The sequence below is a fragment of the Elephas maximus genome, chromosome 6 (genome assembly GCF_024166365.1).
Source record: "Elephas maximus indicus isolate mEleMax1 chromosome 6, mEleMax1 primary haplotype, whole genome shotgun sequence".
In the NCBI taxonomy this organism is placed as follows: domain Eukaryota; kingdom Metazoa; phylum Chordata; class Mammalia; order Proboscidea; family Elephantidae; genus Elephas; species Elephas maximus.
The window spans coordinates 16,883,705-16,902,507 of record NC_064824.1 but is presented as its reverse complement, the minus strand read 5'-3'; positions in this window follow the sequence as shown (position 1 = coordinate 16,902,507).

Below are 18,803 nucleotides of genomic sequence, written 5' to 3'. Positions count from 1 at the left end.
CAAACCTTCAGAGAAGAGTTAACACCACTACTGCTAAAGGTATTTCAAAGCATAGAACATGACAGAATACTACCTAACTCATTCTATGAAGCCACCATATCCCTGATACCAAAACCAGGTGGAGACATCACAAAAAAAGAAAATTACAGACCTATATCCCTCATGAACATAGATGCAAAAATCCTCAACAAAAATTCTAGCCAATAGAATTCAACAACATATCAAAAAATTAATCCACCATGACAAAGTGGGATTTATACCAGGTATGCAAGGCTGGTTTAATATTAGAAAGACCATTAATGTAATCCACCATATAAATAAAACAAAAGACAAAAACCACATGATCTTATCAATTGATGCAGAAAAGGCATTTGACGAAGTCCAACACCCATTTATGATAAAAACTCTTACCAAAATAGGAATTGAAGGAAAATTCCTCAACATAATAAAGGGCATCTATACAAAGCCAACAGCCAACATCACTCTAAATGGAGAGAGTCTGAAAGCATTTCCCTTGAGAACGGGAACCAGACAAGGATGTCCTTTATCACCGCTCTTATTCAACATTGTGCTAGAGGTCCTAGCCAGACCAATTAAGCTAGACAAAGAAATAAAGGGTATCCGGATTGGCAAGAAGGAAGTCAAATTATCTCTATTTGCAGATGACATGATCTTATACACAGAAAACCCTAAGGAATCCTCCAGAAAACTACTGAAACTAATAGAAGAGTTTGGCAGAGTCTCAGGTTATAAGATAAACATACAAAAATCACTTGGATTCCTCTACATCAACAAAAAGAACATCGAAGAGGAAATCACCAAATCAATACCATTCACAGTAGCCCCCAAGAAGATAAAATACTTAGGAATAAATCTTACCAAGGATGTAAAAGACCTATACAAAGAAAACTACAAAGTACTACTACAAGAAACTAAAAAGGACCTACTTAAGTGGAAAAACATACCTTGCTCATGGATAGGAAGACTTAAAATAGTAAAAATGTCTATTCTACCAAAAGCCATCTGTACATGCAATGCACTTCCGATCCAAATTCCAATGTCATTTTTTAATGTGATGGAGAAACAAATCACCAACTTCATATGGAAGGGAAAGACGCCTCGGATGAGCAAAGCATTACTGAAAAGGAAGAAGAAAGTGGGAGGCCTCACTCTACCTGATTTCAGAACCTATTATAAAGCCACAGTAGTCAAAACAGCCTGGTACTGGTACAACAACAGGCACATAGACCAATGGAACAGAATTGAGAACCCAGATATAGATCCATCCACGTATGAGCAGCTGATATTTGACAAAGGCCCAGTGTCAGTTAATTGGGGAAAAGATGGTCTTTTTAACAAATGGTACTGGTATAACTGGATATCCATTTGCAAAAAAATGAAACAGGACCCATACCTCACACTACGCACAAAAACTAATCCTAAGTGGATCAAAGACCTAAACAGAAAGACTAAAACGATAAAGATCATGGAAGAAAAAATAGGGACAACATTAGGAGCCCTACTACAAGGCATAAAGAGAATACAAAACATTACCAAAAATGACGAAGAGAAACCAGATAACTGGGAGCTCCTAAAAATCAAACACCTATGCTCATCTAAAGACTTCACCAAAAGAGTAAAAAGACCACCTACAGCCTGGGAAAGAATTTTCAGCTATGACATCTCAGACCAGCACCTGATCTCTAAAATCTACATGATTCTGTCAAAACTCAACCATAAAAAGACAAACAAGAAGTGGGCAAAGGATATGAACAGGCACTTCACTAAAGAAGATGTTCAGGCAGCTAACAGATACATGAGAAAATGCTCTCGATCATTAGTCATTAGAGAAATGCAAATTAAAACTACGATGAGATTCCATCTCACTCCAACTAGACTGGCATTAATCCAAAAAACACAAAATAATAAATGTTGGAGAGGCTGCGGAGAGATTGGAACTCTCATACACTGCTGGTGGGATTGTAAAATGGTACAACCACTTTGGAAATCTATCTGGCATTATCTTAAACAGTTAGAAATAGATCTACCATACAACCCAGAAATCCCACTGGTGAGTAGTGTCTGGGGGTATTAAAAGCCTGTGAGTGGCCATCTAAGATACTTCACTGGTCTCAGCCCTTGGAAAGCAAGGGCGAATGAGGAAAACTAAAGATACAAGGGAAAGATTAGTCCAAATGACTAATGGATCACAACTACCATGGCCTCCACCAGACTGAGTCCAGTACAACTAAATGGTGGCTGGCTACTGCCACTGACTGCCCTGACAGGGATCACAATAGAGGATTCCAGGTAGAGCTGGAGAAAAATATAGAACAAAATTCTAACTCACAAAAAAAGACCAGACTTACTGACCTGACAGAGGCTGGAGAAACCCCAAGGGTATGGCCCCCAGATACCCTTTTATCTCAGTAATGAAGTCACTCTTGAGGTTCGCCCTTCATCCAAAAATTAGACAGGCCCATAAAACAAAATAGACTAAAGGGGTACAACAGCCCAGGGGCAAGGACTAAAAGGCAGGAGGGGACAGGAAAGCTAATAGGAAGCCCTAGATCGAGACGGGAGAGCATTGACATGTCATGGGGTTGTCAACCAATGTCATAAAACAGTACATGTACTAACTGTTTAATTTGAAGCTAGTTTGTTCTGCAACCTTCATCTAAAGTGCAATAAAAAATTAATACTGAGGAAAAAAAAAGATAAACCAAGTTGACTAACATTTAGCAAGCCTAAAAAAAAAAAAGAAGATAAAAATAACTAAATATATATGAAAGCAGATATATTATTACTGATCCTTCAGAAATAAAAAGGATCATGAGAAAAAAAAAACTGAACCAGCAGAACCAGGAGATAGCACGGTGAGCTCCCTGGACCACAGATTGAGAAAGATGAGGGTCTTTGAGCAGAAGGCTTGCTGGCAGAGTGGGGTGCCTCCAGGCACGTGGCAGAACTAGGCTTACTTACCCAAGGAGAGAAAGAGCTGAGCGCCTTAGGGCCGAGGCCTACTGCAGAGTGGGGTGCCTCCAGGCACTTATTGGCAGAGCTAAAGAGCTTTGTAACACTTGCCCAAGCAGGGCAAAGCCTGAGCCAAGGGACCGAGGGCCAGAAAGAGGCTTGCCTGCAGACATGGCTGAGAAGAGGCTGTCCTAATCGAAGAACTATACCCTAAATTATAACCTGTCACTTTTCTAAGAAACCCTGCGACTGTATGGTCTGTGAGTTCTGTGTGGCATTGCAACTAATTATCAAACCCAGTAGAGAAGTAGAGAGTATTGTGGGACAGCTGGTGTCAGAATTTGTAAAGAGGCCGGTGAGAAGAGGCATGTCAGACCTCTGCCCCCCTCTTAGGAATCAGCCCTGGGCTGCTCGTGCTGATAATGATTCTGCTTCTCCCTTGTGAAGTTAGAGCAAGTCTGATGCCCCCACCCTGCCATTTTTACAATTAGTAAAACTTTAGATAACTTAGATGAACAAATTTTTAGAAATTTACTTAAGGAGAAATAGAAAATCTCAACAAACCCCAAGGAAATAAAGAGATTGAATCAGTAATCAACACCCCACCCCCTCAATCCCCCCCCCCCAAAATGTCCAGGACCCAGCTTCACTGGGGAATTCTATCAAACATTTAAAAAGAATTGACACCAATCCTTTGTAAACTCTTCCAAAAAAAAATTGTAGAGGAGGAAACACTTCCTAACTAGTTCTGTGAGGCCAGCATCATCCTGATATCAAAGTCATACGAAGATACCACAGGAAAAGGACATCTTGGCCCAATATCACTTACGAGTATAGATGCAAAAATCCTCAACAAAATATGAGCAAACCAAACCTAGGATCGTATTTAAAAGATTATATGTGATCACCAAGTGGGTTTTTTTTCCAGACATGCAGAGTGGTTCAATGTTAGGAGTCAATCAATGCAATACACCACATTAACAGAACAAAGGAAAATAACCACATGATCCTATTAATCGATGTAGAAAAGGCATTTGACATAATGATAAAACACTCAACAAGCTAGGAATAGAAGGGAAATTTTTCAATATGATAAAGGACATTTGCTAAAAACTCACAGGTAACATTATACTCAATGATGAAATACTGAGAGCTTTTTCCCTTAAGAGCAGGGACAAGACAAGGAAGCCCATTCTCACCACTGCTATTCAGTATTATACTGAAAGTCCAAGTCAGAGCAATCAGGCAAGTAAAAAATATAAAGATATCCAAATATTTAAGGAAGAAATAAAAAGTTCCCTATTTATAAATGACACACTACTATACACAGAAAACCCAAAAGAATCCACACAAAAAAAAAAAAAACAAGAAAGCTACTAAAAAAAAAAATTTTTTTTTTCTAGTGCTAATAAATTCAGCAAAGTGGCAGGGACAAGGTCAACACACAAAAATCAACTGGATTTCTATGCGCCAGCAAGGAACAATTTGGAAATCAAATTAACAAAACAATTCCATTTACAATAGCATCTAAGAGAATAAAATATTTAGGAATAATTTTAACCAGGGAAGTGAAAGACACCGAAAACTATAAAATATTGCTGAAAGAAATTAAAGCAGCCCTAAGTAAATGGAAAGACATTTCATGGTCATGACTTGGAAGACAATATTGTTAAAACATCGATACTACCCAAAGAGATCTATGGATTCAAAACAACTCCTGTCAAAATTCCAATACCTGTTTTTGCAGAAATGGAAAGCCCTGAATAGGAGAGGCAATCTTACAAAAATAATAAAGTAGCAGAGCTTGCTCTTCTCTATTTAAAAATGTACCATAAAGCTACAATAATAAAACAGGCTGGTACTGCTTATAAGAATAGACATATAGACAAATGGAACAGCATTGAGAAGCCAGAAATAAATCCATACTTCCATGGTCAATTGATCTTCTACATGGTTGCTAAGTCAATGGGGAAAGAATAGTCTGTTCAACAAATGTTACTGGAAGAATTGGATTTTCACTTGCCAAGAATGAAGTTGGAACCATACTTCACACCATATAAAAAAATTTAATTCAAAATGGATCAGTGACTAAATGTAAGAACTAAAACCATTAAATTTTTAGGACAAAGCATAGAGGTAATGCTTCTGGACTTAGTATTTGACAATGAATTCTTAGATATAATAAAAGCATGAGCAGCAAAAGACAAAAGATATAAGTTGGATACCATCAAAATTAAGAACTTTTGTGCATCAAAAGACTGTCAACAAAATGAAGAGACAACATACAGAATGGAAGAAAATATTGGGTACCATATATGTGATCAGATTTTAATGTCCAAAATACATACACTTCTCCAACTCAATAACAAAAGGAAAACAACCCAATTAAAAAAAATAAGCAAAAGGCTTAAATAGACATGTCTCCAAAGAAGATATAGGAATGGCCAACAAGCACAAATATCTCAAATGCTCAACGTCATTAGACATTATCCCCCTCAAAAGAAACCCCATTGCCGTCAAGTCGATTCTAGCGACCCTAGAGAAATACAAATCAAAACCACAACGAGATACCACTTTATCCCCACTAAGATGGCTATTATCATAAAAATGGAAATCATGAATGTTGGAAAAGATGTGGAGAAATTGGAACCCTAATCCATTGCTGGTGGTATTTTAAAATAGTTTAGCCACTGTAGAAAATATTTTGTTGGCTCCTAAAAAAGGCAAACATAGAATTATATGACCCAACGATTTCTCACTTAGGTATATACCCAAATGATTTAAAGGAGGGACTCAAACAGATATTTGTACGCTCATGTTCTTTGCAGCATTATTCACAATAGCCAAAGGTGGAAACAACTATCAATAGATGAATGGATGAAGAAAATGTGGTATATTTATACAATTGAAAGAGAAATGCAGTTCTGATACATGCTACAACATGGAAGAGCCTTATGAAATATTACACTGAGTGGAATAAGTCAGAACACAAAAGGCCAAATATTGTATGGACCTACTTATATAAAATGTCTACAATAGGCAAATGCATAGAGAACAAAGTTTATTAGTGGTTACCAAGGGTAGTGGGAAGGGTAAAGTGATGAAAATTTTTGAAATGGATAGTGGTGATGGTTACACCATATCATGAACATAATTTTACTGAATTGTGCACATGAAAGTGGTTGAAATGGCAAATGTTTTATTAATTATATTATACCACTGTCTATAGTTTGGAACCCTGGTGGTACAGTGGTTAAGAGCTCAGGCTGCTAACCAAAAGTTTACCAAAATAAAAATTTTTAAAGTACCAGAAACTCATCTAAGAGAATGTGTGTATGTGTGTATAAAATTTTGTAATAACCCAATGAGACAAGATCCATTATTATTTCCGGGTTTCAGGTGAGGAAACTGAGACCCTCAAGGTAGTAAAGGTGGTAGATGGTAGGCCTGTGTAATTCTGGTGGTAGAGCACTTCACCACTATACCACAATGCCTTTCCATCCCCACAAGCACCAATGATTACCCAGACCCAAAAAAACCCAGTGCCACCAAGTCGATCCCGACTCATAGTGACCCTATAATAGGACAGAGTAGAACTGCCCCATAGAGTTTCCAAGGAGCACCTGGTGGATTCCAACTGCCGACCCTTTGATCAGCAGCCATAGCACTTAACCACTACGCCACCAGGGTTTCCAATGATTACAGTCAACACTAATTCCCAAAGAAATGGTTCAGACTGTAGCATATACAGTCCACCACAGTGCAGGAAGAGCTTGTGTGCAAGGCCCAGGGACGCATGAGGTCACCACGAGCTACATAAGCCTCAGAAGATGTCATGGGAAAGGACAGACTCTGATATAGGCCATGAAAGGTAGAAAGAATTTCCATAGCTGGAAGGAATGATGGCAAAGTGAGCAGAGAATGAAAGAACCCCAGAATTGTCCAGGAAGGGAGTGAGCAGCCTGTTCCTGGAAGGAGAATGAGTGGGAACAGCCAGTGGGTTCTGTACCGAAATTTGAGGAAGTTAGGCTGACAGGCATATTAGGATGGAAGGGAGAGTATTTGACTTAAAATAGTTTTTTTAAAAAAACCACACAGAGACCCAGCAACTATGAGACAATCTAAGGACCTAAAGGCCTGAGAGGAGGCGAATGGCACATAGTGTGAAGTCAGAGGGTTCAAATGCCACACAAGCTACTCCACGGTATGGTCACAACCCAGCCTTTCCACCCCTCAGCAAATTATTTAAGAAAGAACATGTTTCAAGTTGCCATCTTCTCTATGTCTATGAGACTATCAGCCCGCCTTCCTACCAGGGCCTCCCCAGCATCTTAGAGTCCTCTGGAGTACCCAGAAACCCAGTGCCGTCAAGTCTCTGGAGTAAAAAAAAACTATAAATTCTATTGACATTGTAAAAAGAAAGAGAGAGAGAGAAGTCAAGAGAGAGAGAGAATTAGAGAGACGAAAACAGAGATAGTGAGGTTTTTTTAACCAGCTGGAGAATGCCTTTGATCTGAGACTTTCTCTTGACTCCATGCTGACTACACTTCCAGGGTCTCCACAGCTCCTGTCTTAGTTTTCTAGTGCTGCTGTAACACAAATACCACAAATTGATGGCTTTAAAGAACAGAAACTCATTTTATCATGGTTCATGAAACTGGAGGTATGAATTTAGGACACCAGCTTTAGGGGAAGGCTCTCTCGCTCTCTCTGTTGACTCTATGGGAAGATCCTTCTCTCTTTAAGCATCTAGAGCCTTGATGTTCTTAGGTTCCTTGGTCATCTACCCCGCCCACCCACCCCTGTTTATGCATGCTTTTGTGTTTAATCTGCACCTTTTATAACTCAGAATTAATTAGGTTTAGGACACATCCTACACTGATATGGTCTTATTAAGAAAACCCTATTTCCAATCAGGTTACAACCACAGGTGTAGGGGTTAAGATTTCAATGCATATTTTCAGCGGCCACAACTGAATCATTATCAGCTTCCTACCTACAATAATTGCCCTGGAAACTAATAATTTATCTCTGTCTTTGGAGCAATAAAGTAACAAGTCTCAATTTGTCACTGTGTCCCAAGAGGCTCTGCTCAGGTCTGCTTACATTTCTGCTTCTGAAACCCTTTGCTCCTGTTGCCGGATGACTGGACTGTGCTGCTTGGAACCATAAACCTATTAGTCTGACTTTGACTAAGCCATCCTTCAGCTGTCACATTTTAATCTGGCCTAGGTCCCTGGGACAGTACGGGAGGGTGGACTCGGACATGGAGTTCTGATTGATGACTCTGCAATGACCCACTGGTCCCTGGGTTGAGTGCCAAGTGTCTGATGGCAATCCTGCTCAAGTGTCTCTGATCTAAATAAAAAGATGTCTGGCAGAAAAGAAAGTCAAAGGACCAGATGAAAAAAAGGGGCAAAGAGAAGAGCCTGTCCACATCGAGAAAATGTAAGAAGAAACAAAAACATCCACGGAAAATCAAGTTGCGAGCCCGGCGTTGGTATGTGTGGCTCAAGCAGCCATCTGTCTTTCTTTCACCTTGGGGTGACACAGGAAGAAAGGGAACTATAAATATGCAGCTGGAGTCTGGAATTTATACCTTTATTCTGTGTCTCAATTAATCAAAAATGTGCCATAAAACCTAACCACAGTGCTCCACACTAAGTCCTAAAATATGAGCTGATTAATTTTCTCCTAATTTGTATGTAATTAAAATTCCAACTTTTAATTTCATTAATCATCCTCCCACAAGAGGGCTGATTGGGCTGTCCTAATGCACGTAGTGATAGTCCTCTGACCATGGGTGGCTTTGTTGCCTTTTAGAGAACAACGTTGCTGTCATTCCTCAAGGCCCAGAGACAAATGTGTTCTTATTGCTCCAGTGGCTCTGACACCAGGCAGCAAGGAGCCAGACTGTGCCTGTAAATCAACATTGAGAGTCATTTGGTATTTTATCTGGATGCCTGGTCAGCTCTATGAATGTCCCTTCCTCTTAATGAACAATTATCTTGCTAAACACAAAACCAAAAAAAAAAAGAAAAACCCATTGCCATCAAGTGGATTCCTGATTCAGAGCGACTCTATAGAACAGAGTAGAACTGCACCATAGGGTTTCCAAGGAGAGGCTGGTGTATTCAAACTGCAGATCTTTTGGTTAACAGCTGAACTTTTAACACAAGAAGGCCTCAAAGACAACTGAGCCACAAAGGCTATGGCTGGGCATGTCTGGGTGCACTCAGAGACAGTCTTGCATTAGCGTGCACCCAGGAAGTGCACGTGTACATCTGTGGTGCTGATAATAAGCTTCTGCAGAATAGTGATGTCTGTGCAGACACTGCCCTAGAGAGCAGGAAGAGAAAAGGAAAAGCAATTGCCAGCAGCAAAACAGTCTATTGCAGAGCTTTTTGACTTCAGAATTTAACAGTAAATTCACAAAGTACATATTCCATAAAGGAGAATTTATTGGAGAATGTATTGGGGGAACTTATTAATAGTGAATGCATTGGAATAAACCTGACTGAATTGAAATTAAGTGGATATGGCCACATGGATAGTAAATGACAAAATTTGTATTCAGCTCGATATGACCTCAAAGGTCTTACAATACTGGACATCTCATCTATACATAATGGAAATCCCTAATTTATTAAGCATCTACTCTGTGATAGATACAATACTGGGAGCTTTATATACATTATTTCTAATATTTACCACAGCCCTCAGCACCTCTTAGCCAAGCCATTACAAAACCACTCAAACTTTAGTTTCTAAATAGATTTTAAGTCCAATGTATGCTCTAAGAATGACCAGTTCTATAGAATAATATTGAACGAAGTTGAGAAGTTATCTTTTTCATAAGAATTTTTAGAGCCTTTGTTCTGCTAACAGGCACGATGAGCCTAACTGCGAGAAAGCATGTAATTCACCAAGGTCTGTGGCATCAGAGACCTTGTGGTCCTACTAGACGTTAGCATTCTGGGGCACACACTTTGGGTGTTGTTACTTCAGCTTTCACCCTCTACTCCCTCCCACACCACTACTGCAGCTAAGGCCACGTCTTCATTCCCCTGGGCTGCTACCATTGCCAGCAGTGACCTCCCTTCCTCCATAGGAGCCAGCCCCTTATTGCTTCCAGAAACACCACAGCATTCCTGGGTCAGACAGATTCAGGCTCCCAAGCAAGTTCTGATATATAACAACTGTGTAACCTTGGGAAAGTTACTAAACCTTGTTGTGATATGCTAGTGTTCTACTTGTCCTATTGCATTTAGTCTTCCAAAATTTCAAGAAAAGTATTGTTATTATTACCTCTATTTCATATATTAAAAAACAGAACTAATAAAGGTGAAAAAGTGTGTCCAACATCATACAAAAATATGTTAAAAGAAGACCTTCAGGCAGGAGGAAAATTATATCAAATGGAAACATGGACCTAAAGAAAGGAGTGCCATGCACTGGAAATGATAACTACATTGGTATCAAATGGCTTGCTAATGGAAATCCTTTAACTCAATGCTTGACACTCAAGGAACACATAGTAAGAACATCATTCTTGTTAATTAAAAATGTTATCAGTGATTCCAAACATGACTTCCGCCTCTGCCCAAGATGCAGTTGCAGGAATCTGATTTACCTTCACACCTGAAACAACAACAACAATGAAAATCCGAGATAATATACATGAACAAATGCTTTTCAAAGCATTGGGCATCAAGCAATGAAATGTCCATTCCTGAGGGAGGAGAACAAACAAGGTGAGCCCTACAAAGGGGTAACTCAAGTGGATCCTAGTGGTCCCCCTAAATTGACAAGATAGACCTAGATAGACTAAGAGTCCACATAGACCAAGGCAGCTGGTATTTGCATGACAGCATACCCAAGAGAGAAGAACTTGTAGAGAGATCTGCAAGTGACCCTGTTCACATATTCAGTGAAAGACTGATCAGTGCTTGTATGTAAAAAAAACTACCTGACAGTGGGAGAGAACTTCTGATATAATTGCAGAAGAGTACCTAGCACTCACACAGGGTTGCAACAGTGCCTGTTCTCACTAGGCAGACTGGGAAAAGCCATAATTCACTGGTCATTGGATGGATTACTCAGGAGGGTCTTGCCTCAGTAGTAAAGAATAATAAATATAAATAAAGTGCTATTCTGGAATCACCTTACAAATAATAAAATTAAGACCTAAAATAAACAAACTCCTTCCAAGTAACTATATCCCAGAACAAAGGTCAAGAGCATTCATAGGAATACAAAAAATATCTAATACCCCCCCGCAAAAAAAAAAAAAAAACAGCAAGGTAAAATTCATAAATTCTGCCATCCAAGTAAAGATAACCAGGCACACATGGAGTAGGAAAACATGGCCTGAGATGAGGAGAATACTCAATTGAGCAAAACCAAACCAGAACTGACATAAATATTAGAAATAACAGGCAATAACACTTAAAGAGTTATTAGTACTCTATATCATATATCTAAATTGGTAAGTAATGATCTGGAAGATAAAAAAAAGCCCTGAGTCAAACTTCTAGAGATGAAAACTACAATGTCTAAGATTAAAAAAAAAAAACACTGTGATTAATGGAATATTATACAGAGCACCAAACATTTTACTGAACATGAAGATAGTAATCGAAAGTATTCAAAATGAAATACACAGAGAAAAAAACATAAAAAAGAGTATTAGTGAGATGTGGGACAATTTTAATCTGGCACTCGGGTTTTTGGAATATACATGTAATTAGAGTCCTTGAAAGGGAAGGAACAGAAAAAAATTTGGGACAATAATGGCTGAGAATTTTCCAAATTTGTTTAAAAATATTAACTCACAGGTTCAAGAAGCTCAATGAACCCCAAGCACAAGAAACATAAAGAAAACGATACCAAAGCACAACATAATCAAATTGCTCAAAACTATTGATTAAAACAAACAAACAAAAACCTTAAAGGAACCAGAGTGGAAAAAAGACACATTATGCATAGAGGAATAAATATAAAGATAATAGCTAATTTCTCATTGGTGACTATGTAAGCAAGAAACTAATGAGCAACACCTTTAAATTACTGAAAGAATCACCCTATGATTCTATATCCAGCAAAATACTTACCATAAGCAAAAGGAAAATTAAGACTATTTCAAAGAATTTATCACCAGCAGATCCACACTACAAGAAACAAAAAAGGAAGTACTTCAGGCAGAAGAAAAATGATATCAAACGGAAATATGGATCTAAAGAAAGGAATAGTAACTAAACCAAAAACCAAACCTACTGCCATTGAGTCAATTCTGACTCATAGCAACCATATAGGACAGAGTAGAACTGCCCCATAGAGTTTCCCAGGAGGACCTGGCGGATTCGAACTGCTGGCCCTACACCACAGGGTTTCCGAATGGTAACTATATGCATAAATTTTTTTTTTCTTGATTATATCTTTATAAAGGTGATTAACTGTATAAACAAAACTAATAATATTGCATTTGTGGTTTTTTGCATATGTATAAGGAAAATGTGGTACAATAATAGCATAAGTAATAGCCTAAATGCTGTGGTGGGAAATGGAAGTATATTACTGTAAGATTTTTCTATTAGATATTAAGTGGTATAATATTGAAAGTAGACTATTAAAAGTTGAAGATATATACTACTATTGTATATTTATATTTACTTTCATATTATTATGACACTTTCATGCTGATATAATATTATATTATTATAAAAATAGTTGCCATTAAGTCAATTCTGGCACGTGGTGACCTCACATGTGTCAGAGGAGAACCATGCTCCATAGTGTTTTCAGTGGCTGAGTTTCTTCAGAAGTAGATCGTCAGGCTTTTCTTCCAAGGTGCCTCTGGGTGGACTCAAACCTCCAACCTTTCAATTAGCAGCCAAGTATGCTAAAAACTTGCAACACCCAGAGACTCTTACATTATGATATTATATATAATAGTAGTATTATATTATACTAGTATTTTTATGCATTATACTTTATATGAGAAGGTAGACATTGATAAAGATTTATAAAATAAACTATAAAACAATCCTTGTAATAATAAAACAAAGAGTTATAGTTCATAAACCAACAAAGGAAATGAAGTAGAATAAACCATAATTAATATAAAAATATGGAGAAAAAGAGGAAAAAAGGAAAGAAAGAATAGATGGGACACATAAACAAACAGCAAGATGATAGACACTGTTAGGGATTGAATTGTGTTTCCTGAAAAATATGTTGAAGTCCTTACCCCTGAACCTGTGAATATGACCTTTGCTGATTCCCATTCATAGCGACCCTATAGGACAGGGTAGAACTGCCCCATAGAGGTTCCAAAGAGTGCCTCATGGATTTGAACTGCTGACCTTTTGGTTAGGAGCCGTAGCTCTTAACCACTATGTCACCGGGGTTTTCTGTTTGGAATTAGGGTCTTTGAAAACATGACCAGTTAACATGAAATCATACAAGCAGGGTGTGTCCTAACCTGATATGAGTGATGTCCTTGGAGAAGAGGAGAAGAGACACAGAGAGACACATGACAGCATGTGAAGATTTATCTGCAAGCTGAGGAAGGCCTGGGCTACCAGAATCTGGGAGGGACATTAAAGGATCTTCCCTTGGAGACGTCAGAGGGAGGATGGCCCAGCTGGCATGATGACTTGGACTTCTAGCCCCCAGAACTCTTGGACAATGAACTTATTATAAGCTGCCCAGCATGTGGTACTTTGTTTTGGCAGCCCTAGGAAACTAATACAGTTCTTGGTGTTGGGAAGTAAGTTGCTGCTCTAACACATACCTGTAAATGTGGAAGTGGCTTTGGAATTGGGTGATAGGTGGAGCCTGGAAGAATTCTGAGCATTAAAGGAGATTCTAATGAGAGCTCAGAAAAAAATGAGAACTTTAGAGAAAGTTTCTATTGTCTTAGAGGATACATATACCTTCACAGACATAATTTTGCTAGAAATGTGGATGTTAAATGTGCTTCAGGAAGGCCTTAGAAGGTAATGATGAACATGTTATCCTTGTTGTAAAGTGGCAAAAAAAAATCATTTATGATGTTCAAATATTTTTGGTAAAGCACAAATTCTACATAACAAAGGGATATTTCGCTGAGGAGATTTATAAGCAAAATGTGAAGGCGCAGCCTAGTTTTTCCTTATTAATTATAGTAAAATGTGAGAAGAAAGAGATAAATCTAGGAATGGACACTTAAACAAAAAGGGACCAGAACTTTAAGATTTGGAGAATTTTCTGCCTGTCCATATTGTGAAAATTGAGAAAATGTGCTCTGGAGAGAACATCAAGGATGTGGCTAGAAAACTGTTTGCTAAAGAGATTAGGTGTGTGACTGATAGGTTCAATCAACCATCTTAGTAGAAATGCTGCCAACTTGAACTAAAGGTGAGAGATGGGATGAAAGGAAGGAAACCTGATTCCTAGAATTTTATGGGAAGGAGGTTGGCCAATAGAGCTACTGCACTATAAACACGTGCTGTCCTTCAAGAAAAGGGAAGAACAACACTGAGAGCAGTTCAGAGGCCAGCAGGGCTGCTGCTGCCAGCACAGGTCCAGGCTGAAGGACTGCCACCTTCTGGATAGCAGGAACCGGAGTCTTAATAAGCAGAAGGGAGAAAGTAGACTTGTGATGTCAGAACAAGAAAATTATCGAGTCTGAAGAGATGGTTTAGGTCAAAGAACAGCCAGAGAACCAAGTAGGTAAGCTGGGGGCACAACCTAGCAGCCAGAGAACCCATGAGAGGACAAACGGTAAGGCCTCAGGGTATCTGATCTAAGGGAAGAGTCCTGTATTCTGTTCTTGTCTCTTTCATGCTACATGATAAGAGTGGGTGAGCCTCATGCCAGATACCAGATGTAGCCATAAATATTTTAGAGGCCTACAGGTGACCTATCTTTCTGGCTAAGGTGGAAACAAAGGATTCCCTGTCTCAAGGTCTGGGTAATTAAGGGTTTTTCTTCAAGCCTTTCTATTTCAAAGTGCCGAGTGATATAGTGAAGAAATCAAGAACTCAGGAGTCAGACAGACCTTAATTCAAGCATTGGCCATTTTGCAATGTTGGACAAAGTAAATTCTTCTCTATAGTTCAGTTCATTCTCTTTATTCATTAAAAGCTGTCCATTCAGTCATTCTCAAACAACAGATAGGGAAGGAATGCTACATAGAAGTCCTTATTCTGCAAAATGTTGGGAACCAAGGCTTTACCATAACACATATGAAGACTATACTAATGCTGACAGAGAAATTAAATAAATGATGCCAACATATTTGGTTGAAATCCGGTGCTTCAATAACAGATCAATGCCTAGCCCTTCCTGTGCTTCTTCATGTCCGTCAACTCCATTCTTCGGATTAACTCCACCACCTGAAGAAGTCTGAGCACATCTCTGCTCCTGATAACCTGAGGCTGCAGGTCCAAACGAGCATCCAAAGCAATTTCGACATTACCAGACGCCACCTAGAGGAGGCCTCTCCCCAGCCATCACAAGCAGAGAAGCCCTCCACCCCCACAAGTCTCCCTGATCTCCCAGAAACAGCCTACTCACGTCCTTCCCTGAGCCTTTGCTCAAGTTTTCTCTTCACCTGCCCCCTTTACCTTTCAAAATCCCCCCAGTCCTCCAAGTCTAGCCCTTTATGAATCTATCTGACCTCTCCCGTTCCACAGTCTCACTTTGATTTCTTATGGCTCTTATGGCTATACCCTGCCACATAGCGTCATCTAACTATTTCATGTCCATTTTTCTCTGTAGACAGATTTTTGTAATAAATTATATTGCTTGTTCCTGAGGAAAAAAAAAATACACATCCATACTGTAAGCTTTGCAAGTAGAGAAGCAGACAAAAAGAAAATAAAAACAGTTCTGTCATCCAGAAGTAACTACTATTGATACTATGTTGTATTTTTTTCTGGCCTATATTCTGTGTTTTGAGGGTGCAGTATTCCAACCAATTCTCCAAATAAACTTTAAAAGTTCATTAAATAAACTTTAAATAAAAGTTTAAATAAACTTTAAATAAAACTTTGGTTTCTTTTTTATGCAGTCTTTAGGACCTAGCAGAGTGCTAGACGCCTAGAAAAAAATGCTAGTTACTATCAATATGAATAAAAAATAAGAGGCAAAAATAAGGTGGTAGAAAAAGGCTTTGGAATCAATCATATCTGGTGTCAAACATCAAAGCTTGGGTAAGGTTTGATTAACTTTTCTGAGCCAGAGTCCCTTCATTCATAAAATGAAAGTAACAATTTCTTCCTACTGTTTATTATGAGGTTTTAAAGAATAATAAAGTTATGCAGCTTGCTCTGTAACAGGTGATCAATAAATAGTTATCCTAATAATAGGAATTATTAAAAATAATTATTAATATTTGTAGGAACATTGAGAAAATGAGTGTTATGAGGGCTGGATAATAAAAACAGAAGAATCCTGTAAAAGGGAAACATGATATTCCAACAGCTTCATTGTAGAATTTAACCAAACACACACGCAGAAGCAAAAATATTCCTAACAAGGAGGAGGCATGATGATAACATAGCTGGTAGCACCATTGCATCCCTCTGCAGCAATGTCAGAAGCAGAGAACTAAGAAGTGATATAACAGAAGATCTCAGAACCCCAAACAGCAACTGAAAGAGTTGGAAAACCAAAAGGAAAGAAGAATCCAGAGGAAGGTAGAATAGATACCTTGGAAAAGCAGAGTTTGTCATATCAAACACACTTGACTTGGCAGCCCAGCTCATTAGGGCCATTTTGGGACAGAGTCAAAAGGCACAAGGAGGGAGTAACTTAAGAAAACATAGAGACAGAGAAATTAAGAAACCAGCCCTGGAACAGAAAGTCAATGTGGGCGGGGCTCATACAAGGACTAGGCAGAACTGGGAGAGAGTGGGGCTTGGGTGTAGCATAGTGTGATATCTCAGGAATCCCAGGGGCATGCTACCTGAGAAGAGTGGTGTGCACTGAATTCTAGAAAATCCCAGAGAAAAAACAGGAAAGCTGATAGTAGTGCCATGGGAAAAAGGTGCAGGGAAAGTGCTGTGTCACAGTCTGGGTTTGTGCTCCCCTAGCCTGGGGAATTCAACACAGTGTAATCACAGTGAATTGGTCCTTTAAACACACATTACCCAGGAAGCCCATCTGCTGGAGACAGCTGGGGGCACTCCTCAGCCCAGCCATCCATTGGAGGCTACCCTGGCCATTCATGATGTGAGGCACCCATAGTCTGAGCTTCCCTCCAGGAACCAACTGGCCTGAAAAGGTAATTCTACCTGGACATCCATGGAAGAAACACCTCCCAGGCAGCCAGCATCCAGCTCGGCCCATCCCCCAACATAAGCCCACGATAACCTCAGGTCATAAATACACCCAGGTAACCCCAACACTCCTAGAGCAACTGCTGTAACGCTGTGGACATGCCCACCCAAACTCCACATCACGGGAGCACATGACCAGCCCAGAAACCTGAAGCACCCAGTCACGACACCTTTGGCACTGCCGCTGGACCTGTAGTGCAACCACTGCCATACCCTGAGACCAGCAAAGAGCCCTAGTCACCTTTCTCAGTCCTACATGGAGCCTGGGACACTGCTCCCAGACAGGTGCCTGCACCCTACCCCTGTCCCAGTGCAACAACCTAGGCAGCACCACCTGACCAGTGCCTTACTAGCTGGCCCACCCAGCACTGCTACAACAGCTGTGTCTCATCTCAGTCCAGCACTGCTGACACCCCCACCCAAGCAGACATCACAATCACACACACCCCTCCCCAATGCTGGAAGAGTCCAGCCACAGAGGAGTGAGCTTGAAGTAATGCACCCAAAGTACCTGAGCAAGCTGTCCCTGGACAGGTCTAGCTAGAACAGAAGACCTTGCGGACCCCAGGAAATAAAAAGCAAGAAGAACACCATAGAAGGGTGTAGAACTGAAATGACAGGACCAGTAAATTCAAAGTCAGGGTCTTTGAGATTGCTGAGTCTGAAAAGCAAACAGAAATAAGAATGAAGAAAAATGAACTAAGTCTAAGAGATATGAGGAACTCCATTGAAATGGGAGTTTCAGAGCAAGAAGAGAGAGCTATAAGCTCAGAAAGAATTTTTGAACAAATAATCTTAGAAAATTTCCCAAACATCACAAAAAACAGGAATTTTTCCATTCAAGAAGCACAACAAACTCCATACAGAATGAATCTTACAAGAAACTCATGACAGCATGTCGTAATCAAACTCTTAAGAACCAAAGACAAAGAGAAAATCTTAAGAGCAGCACAAGAGAAATGAAGTATAACATAAAAGGGGACACCAGTAAGGTTAAGGACCAACTTCTCTTCAGAAACTATGCAAGCAAAAAGGCAAAGGGACAACACATTTAAAGTGCTAAAAGAAAAGAACTGTCGGTCAAGAATAATATATCCTACAAATTTATCATTCAGAAACAAGGGCTAATTTGTTTTATGATTCAATAACAAATTAAAAAATTCCTATTCTAAAGAAATACTGAAGGAAGTATTCTAGAAAGAAAAGTAATGACAACAGCCAACTGAACATACAGTAAAATAAATTTAAACTTACATTATAGGGAAAGTGTGGTACAAATTTGCAATTGTTGACAACATCAAAATAAAAAGGGGATGATTCGTACAGATATGGAATTTTTGCAAATTGGGGAAGTTAAGGTGGTTTCAGGATATAAGAGGTTGTTTTATATTTACATTTGAAATGTAAGATGTTAAATGTAATCCCCATGATAACCACAAAGAAAGTAAATAAAATACCAAAACAAAGACTGAGGGAAGCAAAAAGATTCATCAATCACAAAAA